General features: G+C 47.4%; 1 protein-coding gene across 1 annotated transcript in view; it reads left to right on the top strand.

Annotated features, from left to right (window-relative positions):
• The window catches only part of RNF2 (ring finger protein 2), a 55,039-nt gene that overhangs the window by 24,223 nt on the left and 14,159 nt on the right, over nt 1–16,657 (top strand). The window lies entirely within an intron of this gene.

Genomic DNA, 16,657 nt, shown 5'->3' with positions numbered 1-16,657 from the left:
ACTACACATCTACTTAAACTGCAACCACGCTGCCATGCACAATTATGCATTACTAATAGCCATTTGGTGCTATAGGATAACCCGAAATATTTTTAGCATAATAGTTACGGTGGTACCGAACCACTACGTACTAGAATGGTGAGAGGAGAGGAGTTCCACCTATCCCATATTATGTCAAATTTCCCTGGACAGCCCCGGTTCTGATATAGCGTTCGTTCATACGTATAACTGAATTTACCATTTCAATCCCTGCTCTGCAGGATGTGCACCACCCATCCACCGTAGTGCCAGCATCTTTCTGGCCAGCAAGAGTGTCTCCCGAAAGAAAATTCTAACATGGTGTCCCCACATCTCCCCGTCCAGCAGCCCAACTAAACAGACCAACGGGTTAAGGGGAACCTGGATTTGTACTAATGAAGTCAGCAGCGATGTTACCTCACTCCAGTAGGAGAGGATAATGGGACAACTCCACACCATATGAGCAAAATCTGCCTCTGCTGAGTGACATCTCAAACATTCCGAAGACTGGAGTCGACCCATTCTGAAGAGTCGTGAAGGGGTTAAATATAATTGAATCATTCTATTGTTGATCGATGGAGACACACCAATCGGAGACTCGAGAACCTCCTCCCAATCCTCATCTTGAGCATCAGGAATACGACCACCCCCACCTCCTCCTGATCGTCACCAGGGCAGAGCCGGTTCCCACAGACAGCATATAAGTGTATAGAGCGTAAATGAGACCCCGGGGCCCCTGCGACTTAAGGATTCCTATTAACCCCTTAACGACCAAGCCATTTTGTAGGTTAAAGACCAGGCCTTAATTTTGAAATCAGACCACTGCCACTTTATGTGCTTCTAACTCTGGAACGCTTCAACGGATCCCGCTGATTCTGAGATTTTTTTCGTGACATGTTATATTTCATGTTAGTGGAAAAATTTCTTTGATATGACTTGCGTTTATTTATGAAAAAAACGGAAATATGGCGAAAATGTTAAAAATTTGGCAATTTTCAAACTTTTAATTTTTATGCCCTTAAATCAGAGAGATGTCACAAAAATAGTTAATAAATAACATTTCCCACATGTTTACTTTACATGATCACAATTTTGGAACCCAAATTTTTTTATTTGTTAGGAAGTTATAAGGGTTAAAAGTTGACCAGCGATTTCTCATTTTTACAACAAAATTTACAAAACCATTTTTCTTGGGACCACCTCACATTTTGAAGTCACTTTGAGTGGTCAATATAACAGAAAGTGCCCAAAAGTGACACCATTCTAAAAACTGCACCCCTCAAGGTGTTCAAAACCACATTCAATAAGTTTATTAACGCTTTAGGTACTTCACAAGAAATGAAGCAATGTGGAAGGAAAAAATGTACATTTAACTTTTTTTCCCCAAAATTTATCTTTGGACACAATTTTCTTTATTTTCTCAATGGTTTCAGGAGAAAATGCACCACAATATTTGTTGTGCAATTTCTCCTCAGTACACTGATACCCCATGTGTGGAGGAAGACCAATCTTTAGGCGCACGGCAGGGCTTGGAAGGGAAGGAGCATCATTTGAGATTTTGAATGTCAAATTGGCTGGAATTGAGATTGGACGTCATGTCGCGTTTGGAGAACCCCTGATGTATCTAAATAGTGGAAACTCCACATAAGTGACCCCATTTTGGAAACTAGACCCCCCCCCAAGGAACTTATCTAAATATGTGGTGAACACTTTGAACCCCCAAGGGCTTCACAGAAATTATCTTTTCACCCCAATTTTTATTTTCCCAAGGGTTACAGGACCCCAAAATTTATTGTGCAATTTGTCCTGAGTACGCTGATACCCCATATGTGGGGGTAAACCACTATTTGGGCACATGGCAGAGCTCAGAAGGGAAGCAGCGCCATTTGACTTTTTTGGCTGGAATTGAGATCAGATGCCATGTCGCATTTGGAGATCCCCTGATGTGCCTAAACAGTGGAAACCTCCCACAAGTGACCCCATTTCGGAAACTAGACCCCCCCAAGGAACTTATCTAGATCTGTGGTGAGAGCTCTGAACCCTCAAGGGCTTCACAGAAGTTTATAACATACAGCCGTAAAATTAAAAAAAATCATATTTTTTCCACAAAAAAGATCTTTCTCGTTCGCCTTATTGGGGGACACAGAGACCATGGGTGTATGCTGCTGCCACTAGGAGGCTGACACTGTGCACAAAAAAAGGTTAGCTCCTCCTCCGCAGTGTACACCCCACCGACCGGCAGGAAGTTCCTCAGTTTAGCTTAGTGTCAGTAGGAGGTGGACACGGGTCTTTTATTAGACCCCTATCTACCTCGTCGTGCGTCGTTCCTTTACAGGTTTCGGAGGGATACGGAGTGAACAGTCACATCCGTACTCCCACAAAGAGACTATGAGTACGGCGTGTACTGCCACCCCGTATCCTCATAGGTCTCCGCGGCAGGACCAGGAGCCTCGCACAGGTGCGTGCCAGCTATACGGACGGTCCTTGCCCCCCGCCGCCCACCATCTCTCCTACCAGAGCCTGACGGTTGGACGAGGCGTGGATTCCATAAAGACGACAGACAACGTAGGATTCTCAGGTACCTTTATTGTGGCCCCCGGCCTGGGTGAGTATGCGGTCTAGCGGTCCCCCGGCGTTTTCATCCTAAGGCGGTCGCCAGGGGACCACGGTAGGGCCTGCGCGCCCGCTTCTCCCCACGGTCGCCGCATCCATGAAGGCCCCTGTTCTTTCGGGCCTTGTTCTGCGCCCCCCCCCCCCCCGTTTTTTCTTCATCCCGGCAGGGGTATACAGGGGTCGGGCTGTGGGAAGCAGGGACGCGGCCCGGTGTTGCGGCGCATCTTCCGCGCCGACCCCCTGCTGACAGGCGGCCAGCGCTATTAATTTAGGCCCCGGCTTCATCTCGGGCCTACCGCTGCGTCGCGGCCACGCCCCCTGCCCCTTTCTTCTAAGCGGGCTTCTCTCCCGCCCGTCCTAGGCCTTCCCAGCCCCCTTGCCTCACACCAGCCTGCTATTGGACAGCGGGCGGTGCTAAGGGGATCTCTGCGGCGAGCTCCGCCCTTCTTCTCCCTCTGGCAGCGCGTCCTTTCCCTGGTGGTCGCCATCTTCTCAGCCTGCCAGCCGGACCTCATTCCCTGTCGGATTTCGGTCGCTGGGCCTTTTTTCAGCCGGATTGGCCTGGCCTCATCCTGCAGCCAGATCAGAGAGCGTCGCCCTTGGGGACACCGGACCGTGAGTAGCTCTGCACCTGCAGACTGACACCCTTCTCTGCCTTCTGTCCCCCAACCGGCCGGCACTGCCTCTCTTTTCACTATGTCCAACGCTAAGTCTGATCGTACCCGCTCTGCGGCCCCCCCTAGCACTCTGGTGAAGTTTTTTGTCTGTTCGTCCTGCAATCGCAAACTTCCCTCAGGTCAGTCCACTCCCCTCTGCCTGGACTGTAGCAATCCAATCCAGCCCGACGCCGCTCAGGAGCCATCCATAGACCCAGGGGCGAGTGAGCCCCCCATGCCGGGTTGGGCCTCCTCTCAATCACAGTCAGTGGCAGACCTCACCAAGGTGTCTCAGTCCCTAGTAGCCGTTCTGGACAAGTTGCCCTTGGTAGCTTCGGCGGGACCCAGCACGTCTCAGGACGTCCCATCTGAGCCAGCCAGCGGCAGTCGCAAGAGGCCCAGGCAGGACCTCCAGGCGGAGTCCTCCCCTCGTCCTACCTCACCCCATAGTCCCCAGCAGTCTCCCTCTCGGGCCTCCTCCCCCGAGTCAGGCGAAGCGCTTTCGGAATCGTAAGGGTTCTTAGAGCTGGATTCGGACCAGGATGCGAACATGAAGGTTACGGTGCAAAACCTCATTGCCGCGATTCACCATACCTTTGACATCGCTGACGCCCCTGCGAAATCCTCAGATCAGGAGGTTTCGTCCAGACGGGCGGAAACACCATCCAGGGTGTTTCCCTTCCATTCTGAGTTTGGAAAGATTTTTACAAAGGAGAGAGAAGATCCGACCAGACGCTTTCAAAGAGGAAAGCGTCTCGGCGTGCTGTACCCGTTTGCTAAAGAGCTCACGGACAACTGGGCCGCTTCTCCCTCGGTGGACCCTCCCGTGTCCAGACTTTCTAATAATACGGTCCTTCCGCTGTCAGGTGTGGCGTCGCTAAAAGATTCTAATGATAGGATCATAGAATCTCTAGCAAAATCTGCCTTCGAAGCGGCATCAGCAGCGATATGTCCAGTCTTTGTTTCTTCTTGGGCAGCAAAGGCCATATCCACTTGGGCAGATGACCTTCGGCAGGGCATTCTGGATAAGGCACGACCAGAGCATTTGGACGATCTCGCCAATCAGATTTCCCATGCGGGGGATTATCTGCCTTCTGCCTCCTTGGATGCCGCATCTTGCGCAGTTCAGGCGTCAAGTAACATCGTGGCAATCCGACGTACAATTTGGCTCAAGGCCTGGCAGGCGGACTTGTCCTCTAAAAAGTCTCTGACCAATCTGCCTTTTCAGGGAGTGCGTCTCTTCGGATCACAATTGGATCAGATTATTAAGGACGCTACCGGAGGTACGAGTTCTCTTCTCCCCTCCAAGCCTCGCAGACCTCCTCCAAGGCGTCAGTTTCGTCCCTTTCGGACTTTCCGCCGTTTCAATACGGCGGAAAACCCTTCCAACCAGCAAAGGCCACAGGCACGTCAGGAAAGAAAGAAGGTTTCCTTCAGGCCCACTCCGTCCTGGCGGTCCCACTCTTCCCAGGGAAGACCGTCCAGATCTAGATCTGGACGGTCTACGTCCGCATGACTACCATCGGTCTCCCGTGGGTCCCTTCCAATTGGGAGGTCGACTTCTCTTCTTCAGCGACGTCTGGCTCGCCTCAGTAGAGGACGCTTGGGTCAGAGAGGTTGTATCAACAGGATACAAAATAGAGTTCATTTCTCTTCCATGGGATCGTTTCTTACAATCCCGTCCGCCGAGGGATCCGGCCTTGGTCCCGGGGTTCGGTACGGCCATCGCCTCTTCTCAGTTCCGGGGTGATTGTGCCCGTTCCCGAATCGGAACGCTTCACAGGGTTTTATTCAAACCTGTTTGTGGTGCCGAAAAAAGACGGGACAGTTCGACCCATCTTGGATCTCAAGTTACTCAACAAGAGAGTTCGCCTTCGCCACTTCCGGATGGAGTCAGTTCGCTCGGTAATTGCTTCCATGGAGGAGCAGGAATTCATGGGTTCCATAGACATCCAAGATGCCTATCTACATGTGCCCATATTTCCCGGACATCAGAAGTTCCTGCGGTTTGCGATTCTTCACGAACATTACCAGTTCGTCGCGCTTCTTTTCGGGCTCGCCACCGCTCCCAGAGTCTTCACGAAGATTATGACAGCGTTGATGGCCTTGTTGAGGATCAGAGGTCTCGTTCTTTTTCCGTACCTCGACGATATCCTGATCAAGGCTCCCTCCTTTCAACAGGCCCGCCTAAGTGTGGCGATCGTTCTAGACACCCTGTCCAGTTTTGGGTGGATCGTCAACCGGGAAAAGTCCTGTCTGGTCCCTTCTCAACGCCTTGTGTTTCTGGGCCTTCTGTTCGACACTCGTCGGTCAAGGGTATTTCTCCCACAAGACAAGATTCTTTCCCTGCAGCAGGGCGTGCGATCATTACAGATCACACGATTTCCATCCCTCAGGACAGCCATGAGGGTCCTGGGGAAGATGGTGGCGGCGATAGAGGCAGTTCCCTTTGCCCAATTTCACGCCAGGCCACTCCAGCAGGCCATTTTGTCCAGGTGGAACAGGTCGGCTCTGTCTCTGGATCGTCCGGTTCACCTTTCCTGCCAGATCAGGCGGTCTCTCAACTGGTGGTTGACGTCTCCCCTCATTCTCTTGGGGCAGTCTTTTCTTCCCGTTCACTGGCAGATTGTCACTACGGACGCCAGCCTCATCGGCTGGGGTGCAGTGTTCCGCAATCACACTGTTCAGGGTCGATGGTCGACTCAGGAATCAGCTCTGCAGATCAATGTCCTAGAGATACAGGCGATCCATCTAGCTCTCGTCCACTGGGAAAGGCGCCTCAAGGGCCTGCCTGTCAGGATTCAGACAGACAATGCCACAGCGGTGGCATATATCAACCGCCAAGGGGGGACACGGAGTGTCTCAGCCCTGGCGGAAGTGTCCAGAATTCTTCAATGGGCAGAGACCTTTGTTCCAACGATTTCCGCGGTTCACATTCCCGGCGTGGACAACTGGGCCGCCGATTTCCTCAGCCGCGAGGGTCTCGCGGCAGGGGAATGGTCCCTACATCCGGAGGTGTTTCATCTGCTATGCCGTCGGTGGGGAACCCCGGATGTAGACCTCACGGCATCTCGCCTCAACAGGAAAGTCCCACAATTCGTGTCCAGGTCTCGGGACCCTCTGGCAGTGGGCGCCGACGCTCTGGCCGTCCCTTGGTCACAGTTCGTGCTCCCCTACCTGTTCCCTCCTCTGCCTCTTCTTCCCAAGTTGTTGAAGAAAATCAAAGCAGAAGGGGATTCCAGTCATCCTCATCGCCCCGAATTGGCCTAGAAGGTCTTGATTCGCAGACATTGTCAACCTTCTCGCGGACGCCCCCTGGAAGCTTCCCGACGGGCAGATCTGCTGTCTCAAGGCCCGATTTGCCACCCCAATTCTCGGTCGCTCAATTTAACGGCGTGGCTGTTGAGACCGAGGTTTTGAGAAGGGCAGGATTCTCTGATCGGGTAATTCATACCATGATCCGCGCCAGAAAGCCGCCTTCTTCGAAGATCTATTACCGTACTTGGAAAGCCTATTTCTCCTGGTGTGAGGCCAATGACATCGCGCCCTTGGTTTTTTCGCTCCCTTCTATTCTGGCGTTTCTTCAGGCAGGGCTGGATGCGGGGCTTGCTCTCAGTTCCTTGAAGGGTCAAGTTTCGGCACTGTCCATTTTATTTCAGAAAACTCTGGCCTCCCGGCCCCAGGTCAAAACCTTCCTCCAGGGTGTGGCTCACACGGTTCCTCCGTACCGAGCTCCCATGGATCCTTGGGATCTTAATTTGGTTCTTCAGGTTCTGCAGGGTCCTCCTTTTGAACCTCTCAGGGACGTTTCCCTTTCCCTCCTTTCTTGGAAAGTGGCCTTTCTGGTGGCCATTACCTCCATCCGGCGCGTGTCGGAATTAGCGGCACTTTCTTGCCGCTCTCCTTTTTTGGTCCTTCATCAGGACAAGGTAGTTCTGCGGCCTCCGATCTCTTTTCTTCCGAAGGTGGTATCTTCGTTTCACCTCAATGAGGACATTGTTCTGCCATCCTTCTGCCCGAGCCCAGCTCACCCACGGGAGCGGTCTTAGAACAAGCTGGACCTAGTCAGGGCATTGAGAGTCTATCTAGCCCGGACGACTTCCTTGCGGAAGTCAGACTCTCTGTTCATCACCCAGCCTCAAAGGCCACTATTGCGCGCTGGATCAGATTGGCAATTTTGGAGGCATACCGGGTCAAGCATCGAGTGGCCCCTCCAGGGATCAGAGCGCACTCTACCTGGGCGGTGGGTGCCTCCTGGGCGGTGCGCCACAGAGCTTCCGCGCTGCAGCTTTGCAAGGCTGCAACGTGATCATCTGTTCACACCTTTGTGAAATTCTACAGGGTCCACACCTACGCTTCGGCGGACGCCAGCCTAGGTAGAAGGATTCTGCAGGCTGCAGTGGCGAGTCCACTGGCCTGATGGAAGTTTGTTTCCCACCCCAGGGACTGCTTTGGGACGTCCCATGGTCTCTGTGTCCCCCAATAAGGCGAACGAGAAAACAGGATTTTTTGGGTTGCTTACCGTAAAATCTGTTTCTCGGAGCCTTCATTGGGGGACACCGCACCCTCCCATGTTCTACAACTCCAGTTCTTATGTTTGTCGGTTTGTTTCAGTTGAGTTGTTTGTTCTGTTTTCAATCTATTCTGTTACTTCTCCTACTGCTTTCTCACTAACTGAGGAACTTCCTGCCGGTCGGTGGGGTGTACACTGCGGAGGAGGAGCTAACCTTTTTTTGTGCAGTGTCAGCCTCCTAGTGGCAGCAGCATACACCCATGGTTTCTGTGTCCCCCAATGAAGGCTCCGAGAAACAGATTTTACGGTAAGCAACCCAAAAAATCCTGTTTTTGATCCCCAATTTTTATATTCCCAAGGGTAAAAGGATGCCAAACGTTGTTGTGCAATTTATCCTGAGTACGCAGATACCCCATATGTGGGGGTAAACCACTGGGTGCATGGCAGAGCTCAGAAGGGAAGGAGCGCCATTTTGGAATGCAGACTTTGATGGAATGGTCTGCGGGCGTCATGTTGCGTTTGCCTGATGTGCCTAAACTATGGTAACCCCCCACAAGTGACCCCATTTTGGAAACTAGACCCCCCCAAGGAGCTTATCTAGATGTGTGGTGAGCACTTTGAACCCCCAAGTGCTTCACAGAAGTTTATAACGTAGAGCCGTGAAAATAAAAAAATCATATTTTTTTCCACAAAAATGATCTTTTTGCCCCCCAATTTTTATTTTCACAAGGGTAACAGGAGAAATTAGACCTCAAAAGTTGTTGTGAAATTTGTCCTGAGTATGCTGATACCCCATATGTGCAGGTAAACCACTGATCGCCTTACTGCGACCTTTGGGAGACAGAATGACAAATCCATAAAAGGTAAAGAAATGGTTTTATTTTTTACGCCGTTCCTCGTGCGTTATTAGTGATTAGGCGACTTTATTCTTTGGGTCGGTGCGATTACAGCGATACCAGATTTATATACTTTTTTCGTGTTTAGCTTCTGTCGCACACTAAAAGACACTTTTTTTGGAAGAATTTTTTGTAAGAAATTTTTGCATCGCCGCATTTTGAGAGCTGTAATTTTTCCATATTCCGGCCAACAGAGTCATGTGCGGGCTTGTTTTCTGTGGGACGAGCTGACGTTTTTATTGGTACCATTTTCGGGCACATAACGTTTTTTGGTCGCTTTCTATTCCGATTTTTGTGGAGGCAGAATGAACAAAATCTAGCAATTCATAAATAGTTTTTTTGTTTCATCGTTTCGCGTGTGGTAAAATTAGTATGGCAGCTTTATTCTTCGGGTCAGTACGATTTACAGCGATACCTCATTTATATAGTTTTTTTATGTTTTGTTGTTTTTTACACAATAAATACGTTTTATAGAAAAAATAATTATTTTTGCATCACTTTTTTCTGCAAGCTATAAGTTTATTTTTCCGCTGATAGAGCAGTATGGTGGCTCGTTTTTTGCGGGACAGGATGACGTTTTCAGCGGTACCATGTTTATATCTCTTTTTGATCGCGTGTAATTGCACTTTTTTGTGTTCTTTTTTTACGGCGTTCACTGAAGGGGTTAACTAGGGTGACGCTTTTACAGATGGGAATTTTACGGATGCGGTGATACGAAACGTGTTTTTTTTTGTTTTACATAAAAATCTGTATTTTTAGGGGAATTTTTAGGGCATTTTATTTTTCTTTAATATTTTTTCTTTACATTTTTTTTTTTTTTTTTTTTTTACCTTGTCCCTTTATGGGACTTTCACTTTAGATATAATACATTGTAATGCATTATACCTATGTTGAAAGCTGCTGACACCATGCTGTGAGCATGGTCTCTGCAGCTTTCCGTGTGTAAATGACCCGGAGGTTGTCATGGCACAGGGGACGCAGACGCAGATCTGAGGCAGAGGGAACCCCCTACCCTCTGCCTCCCCCTCTGAACGCTGAGATCGCGCTCGATCGCAGCAGTGAGGGGGATAACAGCGGGGGCGGTGGGGGCGCCACTCCCAGCTGTCAGTGCAGAAGCTTAGCCACTGCAGCACTGAGCTCCTGCACTGATCATCGGGCAGGAGATGCTGACATTTGAGCCTCTCCTGCTCGATCGTTGCTGTGTTTGGTCAGTCAGATTGACTGACCAGTCACAGCCCTTGGGGTGCAGGGACCGACTGCAAGGGTCCCTGCACCCCTTTCTGTGCCTCTCAGCTGTCATAGACAGCTGTCGGCACTGAACTGTCAGTGCGTGTTTATGTGGGGTCGAGGGTCGGACTGGGGGGTGGTCCCTCTCTTACCGCGCAAAGACGTCACAGACACCAGATGGAGGCAGATTTCGGGTACAACAGGTCCAAGTTTATTTCCAGCCGTCTGTCTGACGGCCCCAGCAATACACCGCAATTCTTTCACGGCCCTCCGTTTCCAGGCCCCGGTATACACACACCGTACTTTCACTTGAGAAGTGGATACACACACCGTCCCTCTTTCAGCTTAGTGACGTTCCTGCCAGTTTGGTCACTGTGGCCGCCTTAAGACTGAACACCAACAGCAATTTTACTGGTCAGCTGTCGTCGTCAAATTCGGTCTGCTTTCCCCCGGGACCTCGTCTGTACTGCGGTACTTTGTGTCAGGACCACCCCCCTGACTTCTTTCCTCCTCAGTCCCCTGGTTTAGCTCTCCTCACAACACACAATTTGTCACAGACTTCTTGTCTCTTGAGCTCCTCCCGAGGACTGGAACTTTCTGGAACCCTCCTGTCAAATTTATAACTTTCCCGGTTCCCTGTAACTCCGCCCCCCATGACCAACAGTTTCTAAAGCCCTAAGCTGCTGTCAAATCCTGAACTCGCACTCCTCCCTGCCATCTAGTGGTCATCCAGGGTACTGCACTTCATCTATACTGTTCAGCTGTTTCCCTTCTATCATAACTGACAAGTCCGTCCATCCGTCAGGTCACCTCCCTACACTTACACGCAGTGGCAGTTCAAAGCCATGACGTGCACAGTCCGTCATGGTGCGGGAAGTTACCTCCTGCCATGATGGACTGTGCACGTCAGTGGACATTAAGGGGTTAAAGGGAAAGATGAGAGAGCCTGGATCCCGCCCACAGAACGTAAATGTGACTGAAAAGCTGATCTAAGCTGAAGGTAGCGAAAAAATTGGGACCTTGGGATATTGTTTTTAGATTGAATTTGTTCAGAGGACATTAGGACACCATTTACATATAAATCGGGGACCTTGGGATATTGTTTTTAGATTGAATTTGTTCAGAGGACATTAGGACACCATTTACATATAAATCTCTGACCGAGGAGACCCCATGTACAATCCAGAACTCCGTGGACGGGTGGTTCAAAAGCATCGGGAAATAAGTTCCATAATGGCATTTCAGCTACAATATCCCCAAAATATGCCACCTTTTTAACTTGTCTCCAAACTGACCTTGCTAAACGGAGTAAAGGTAATAATCGGGGGATGCCAGGCTTATTCATTTCCAAAAAGCCCAGCGGGCAGTCAATTCTCGCAGTATGGGCCAGGTGACTTTCAGAGTTGGGCAATTGGCTATCAAGCATCCATTTACTCAAGGCCTTGATCTGCCCAGCAAGGTAATATAAATAAAAATCCAGCAGTGTCGCCCGGCCCATCTGTTTAGGTCTCTGCAGAGTAGATAATTTAACCCCTTAAGCCCCAAGGGTGGTTTGCACGTTAATGACCGGGCCATTTTTTACAATTCTGACCACTGTCCATTTATGAGGTAATAACTCTGAAACGCTTCCATGGATCCTGGTGATTCTGACATTGTTTTCTCGTGACATATTGTACTTCATGTTAGTGGAAAAATTTCATTCAAATAACTTGCGTTTATTTGTGAAAAAAACGGAAATTTGGCGAAAATTTTGAAAATTTCGCAATTTTCCAACTTTGAATGTTTATGCCCTTAAATCACACAGATACGGCACACAAAAAACTTGATAAGTAACATTTCCCACATGTTTAATTTACATCATCACAATTTTGGAACCAAATTTTTTTTTTGTTAGGAAGTTATAAGGGTTAAAAATTGACCAGCGATTTCTCATTTTTGCAACGCCATTTTATTTTTATGGACCACATCACATTTGAAGCCACTTTGAGGGGTCTATATGATAGAAAATACCCAAAAGTGACACCAGTTTATTAACCCTTTAGGTGCGTCACAGGAATTTTTTGAATATTTAAAAAAAAAAAATGAACATTTAACTTTGTTTCACAAAAAAAATACTTCAGGTTCAATTTTTTTTATTTTACCAAGGGTAACAGGAGAAATTGGACTGCAAAATTTATTGTGCAATTTGTCCTGAGTACGCTGATACCTGATATGTGGGGGGAACCACTGTTTCGGCGCATGGCAGAGCTCAGAAGGGAAGGAGCGCCGTTTGACTTTTTCAATGCAAAATTGGCTGGAATTCTGATCGGACGCCATGTCACGTTTGGAGAGCCCCTGATGTACCTAAACAGTGGAAACTCCCCCACAAGTGACCCCATTTTGGAAACTAGACCCCCCAAGGAACTTATCTAGATATGTGGTGAGAACTTTGAACCCCCAAGGGCTTCACAGAAGTTTATAACACAGCCGTACAATTAAAAGATCATATTTTTTCCACAAAAATGATCTTTTCACCCTCAATTCTTATTTTTCCAAGGGTAACAGGACCCTAAAAGTTATTGTGCAATTTGTTCTGAGTACGCTGATGCCCCATATGTGGGAGTAGACCACTATTTGGGCGCATGGCAGAGCTCGGAAGGGAAGCAGCGCCATTTGACATTTTTGGCTGGAATTGAGATCAGACGCCATGTCGCGTTTGGAGAGCCCCTGATGTACCAAAACAGTGGAAACCCCCCACAAATGACACCATTTTGGAAACTAAACCCCCCCCCAAGGAACTTATCTAGATGTGTGATGAGCACTTTGACCCCTCCAGTGCGTCACAGTTTATAACAATCTGGCGTGAAAATAAAAAAATCGTATTTTTTCCACAAACATGATCTTTTAGTCCCCAAGGGCAACTGGAGAAATTGGACCCCAAAAGTTGTTGTCCAATTTGTCCTGAGTACGCTGACACCCCATATGTGGGAGAAAACTACTGTATGGGCACACGTCGGGGCTCGAAAGGGAAGTAGTGACGTCTTGGAATGCAGACTTTGATGGAATGGTCTGCGGGTGTCATGTGCGTTTGGAGAGCCCCTGATGTACCTAAACTATTGAAACTCCCCACAAGTGACCCCGTTTTGGAAACTAGACCCCCCACGGAACTTATCTAGATGTGTGGTGAGCACTTTGAACCCCCAAGTGCTTCACAGAAGTTTATAACGCCCGGGCGTGAAAATAAAAAGATCATTTTTTTCCACAAAAATGATATTTTTGCTCCCAATTTTTTATTTTCCTAAGGGTAACAGGAGAAATTGGACCCCAAAAGTTGTTTTGCAATTTGTCCTGAGTAGGCTGATACCCCATATGTGGGGGTAAAACACTGTTTGGGCGCATGGCAGAGCTTGGAAGGGAAGGAGCACCATTTGACTTTTTCAACTCAGAATTGGCTGGAATTGAGATCAGACGCCATGTTGCATTTGGAGAGCACCTGATGTGCCCAAACAGTGGAAACCCCCAATTCTAACTCCAACCCTAACCCCAACACACCCCTCACCCTAATCTCAGCCCTAACCCTAGCCCTGGCCCTAACCCTAGCCCTAATGGGAAAATGGAAATAAATACATTTTCTTTTAATTTTATTATTTTTCCCTAAGGGGGTGATAACGGGGGGTTTGATTTACTATTTATGGCGGTTTTTATGTTTGGCAGCTGTCGCACGCTAAAAGACGCTTTTTATTGTAAAAATGGTTTTTGCATCACCACATTTTGAGAGCTATAATTTTTCCATATTTTGACCCACCGAGTCATGTGAGGTCTTATTTTTTGCGGGACGAGTTGACGTTTTTATTGGTTCCATTTTCGGGCACGTGACAATTTTTGATAGCTTTTTATTCCGATTTTTGGGACGCAGAATGAACAAAAACCAGCGTTTCATGAATTTCTTTTTGGGGAGGTGCGATAAAATTGATAAAGCGGCTTTATTCTTCGGGTCAGTACGGTTACAGCGATACCTCATTTTTGTCGTTTTTTTTATGTTTTGTCGGTTTTATGCAATGAAAACTATTTTATATAAAAAATATTTATTTTTGCACCGCTTTATTCTGCGAGCTATAACTTTTTTATTTTTTCGCTGATGATGCTGTATGGCGGCTCGTTTTTTGCGGGACAAGATGACGTTTTCAGTGGTACCATGGATATTTATATGCGTCTTTTTGATCGCGCGTTATTGCACTTTTTGTTAAGCGGTATGATAATAAATCATTATTTTTTGCTTCGTTTTTTATTTTTTAAGGGGTTCGCTAAAGGGGTTAACTAATGGGACAGTTTTATAGGGCAGGTCGTTACGGACGCGGCGATACCAAATATGTGTACTTTTATTGTTTTTTTTTTATTTCCAAAAAATGAATATATTGGGGGAATATTTTTTTTTTTTTTCTAATTTATTTGGCGATTTTTTTTTTTTTTTTTTTTTTTTTTTTTTTTTTAAACTGTTAACATCTTTTTTTTTTTTAACTTTATTACATTGTCCCAGGTGGGACATCACTGTCCTGTTACAGATCGCTGATCTGTCACATCACAGATCACTGTGACAGATCAGTGATCTGTCACAGGCAGTGCAGCAGGCTTCCTCATGCCTGCGCTTTGCAGGCACTGAGGAACCTGGCTCCCTGCAGGCCTCCGAAGGTCCCCGTCGCCATCTTTAATTCGGGGGCTTGCAGGGAAGGAGCCCCTCGCAGCAGCGCTGCACATTGCGCTGCCGTGGGGGGCTCAGGGAAGCACGAGGGAGCCCCCTCCCTGCCGATGCTTCCCTTTAACCCCTGGTACACCGCGATCGTGTTTGATCGCGGTGTACAAGGGGTTAACGTGTCGGGGGCGGTCCGTGACCACCCCTGACACATTGTGCCGGGTGTCAGCTGTGATAATCAGCTGACACCCGGCCGCGATCAGCGGCGCTCACCACGTGGGCGCTGCTGATCGCTATGACGTACTACCCCGTCCCTGGGAATTAAGTCCCAGGGCACATGGACGGGATAGTACGTCTCATGGCAGAAAGGGGCTAAGCTTGGTTCTGGTTTTCCCCCATATAAAGGACGTAACTACAGAATTCAAACTTGCGAAAAAGGTCTTAGGAATCAACACCGCACTGTGTTGGAGGGAATAACTAAGCTTAGGGAGCAGGATCATCTTAATAAGGTTTATATGACATGTATTGGTTGTTTTTTATTGAAATATTGAAAAAAAAATTCCAAAGTTTAGCAACAAAAAAAAAGAAAAATTGTGTCATTTTCCGAGACCTGTAGCGTCTTCATTTTTCGGGATCTGGGGCTGAGTGAGGGCTAATTTTTTATGTGCCGAGCTGACCTTTTTAATGATAACGTTTTGGTGTGGATGTTTTGACGCTTGTTATTGCATTTTAATGCAGTGTTGTGGTGACCAAAAAACATAATTCTGTAATTCTTGCGTTTTGACTTTTTTTTTTTCCGCTACGTCGTTTACCGATCAGTTTCATTCTTTTTGTATCTTGATAGATCAGGCGATTCTGTACTCAGTGATACAAAATATGTGTTTCTCTTAGTTTTTTTAAATTGTTTTATTTTGGTTGGGGTGAAGGGGGGGATTTGAACTTTTATTTTTTTTAATATTGTTAAAACATTTTTTTTTTTTTTACAGTACTTTTAACTTGCTTCAATAGTCTCCATGGGAGACTAGAACCTGTGATCTTTTGATCGCCTCTGCAACACAAAGGCAATGATCAGATCGCCTGTGTGTAGCAGAAATGCTCACTTACTATGTGTCCGACTGCTGGGTGACGTCTGCTGATGGGCGGGATTAGGGACGCGATTTTAACTAGTTAACAGCCGCGGGTGGATTGCGATTCGATCAGCGGCTGTCAGGGGCACATGTCAGCTGTTCAAAACTGCTGACATGTGCCAGAAAAGAAAGCTTGTTTCTGTGCACCCATAAGATCACCAGATCCACAGGAGTGGGTGAAGCGGAGGAAATATAAGGGTGAGGGGTTCATTTGTTTTTTCTAAACTTATTTTTGTGCTGCTCAAAAAAAAAAATATGGTAGTCGGTTATCACTGCACATTGCGTTATTACTGGAGATGTATTGTGTGATGACTGCACAGGCAATAGCTGATAATGTACAATAAGTATATACAATTGCTTGCTATCGTCTTTTGTATTTAGAACAGTTATATATTCTTACATCTCTAGTTATACAACACTAAGTGATTTTTGGGTATTCTGATGATCATATAAACAAGGGTCGGTCAATGAAAGCAGCATTGCATGTATAATGGCCCTTGTATGGTAGCACATTGAGCACTTATGGGTCTGTGGTGTAGTCTTGTGTGCACTCCAAGTGCCTCCATAATGGATCTTAGTGAGGACCCATATTTACCCCAGAAGCAAAGCTTCTATAGAGAAATATGTGGAACATGGGTTGGCATGGAGCTTCTTACAGGGCAATTGAGGTACAGGTCAGATCTAAAGCTTGCCAATGGTGCCATATTAGGATCTGTACAACAATGACCCAGAATACAGCTGTGGACCTGTGTCCTCGGCAGAATAAATGTTTTTCAGAGACATTTACCCATTGATATAAAATCTATCCCCTTATGAGTTGAATGCACAGGTAATTATTAGAGGTATCTTCTGTTTTGTGCTGTGTACAGGGAAAGGAGAACATTCTAAGCTGCTTACCAGTTTCTTCTTCTGGAAAATAATCCAACCGCAGGAGAAGA

This window comes from Dendrobates tinctorius, unplaced genomic scaffold, assembly GCF_039654945.1.
Source record: "Dendrobates tinctorius isolate UK_male_01 unplaced genomic scaffold, ASM3965494v1 ptg000074l, whole genome shotgun sequence".
Classification (NCBI taxonomy): Eukaryota; Metazoa; Chordata; class Amphibia; order Anura; family Dendrobatidae; genus Dendrobates; species Dendrobates tinctorius.
The sequence above is the reverse complement of the archived record's forward strand: the minus strand, read 5'-3'. Positions and strand labels throughout refer to the sequence as shown.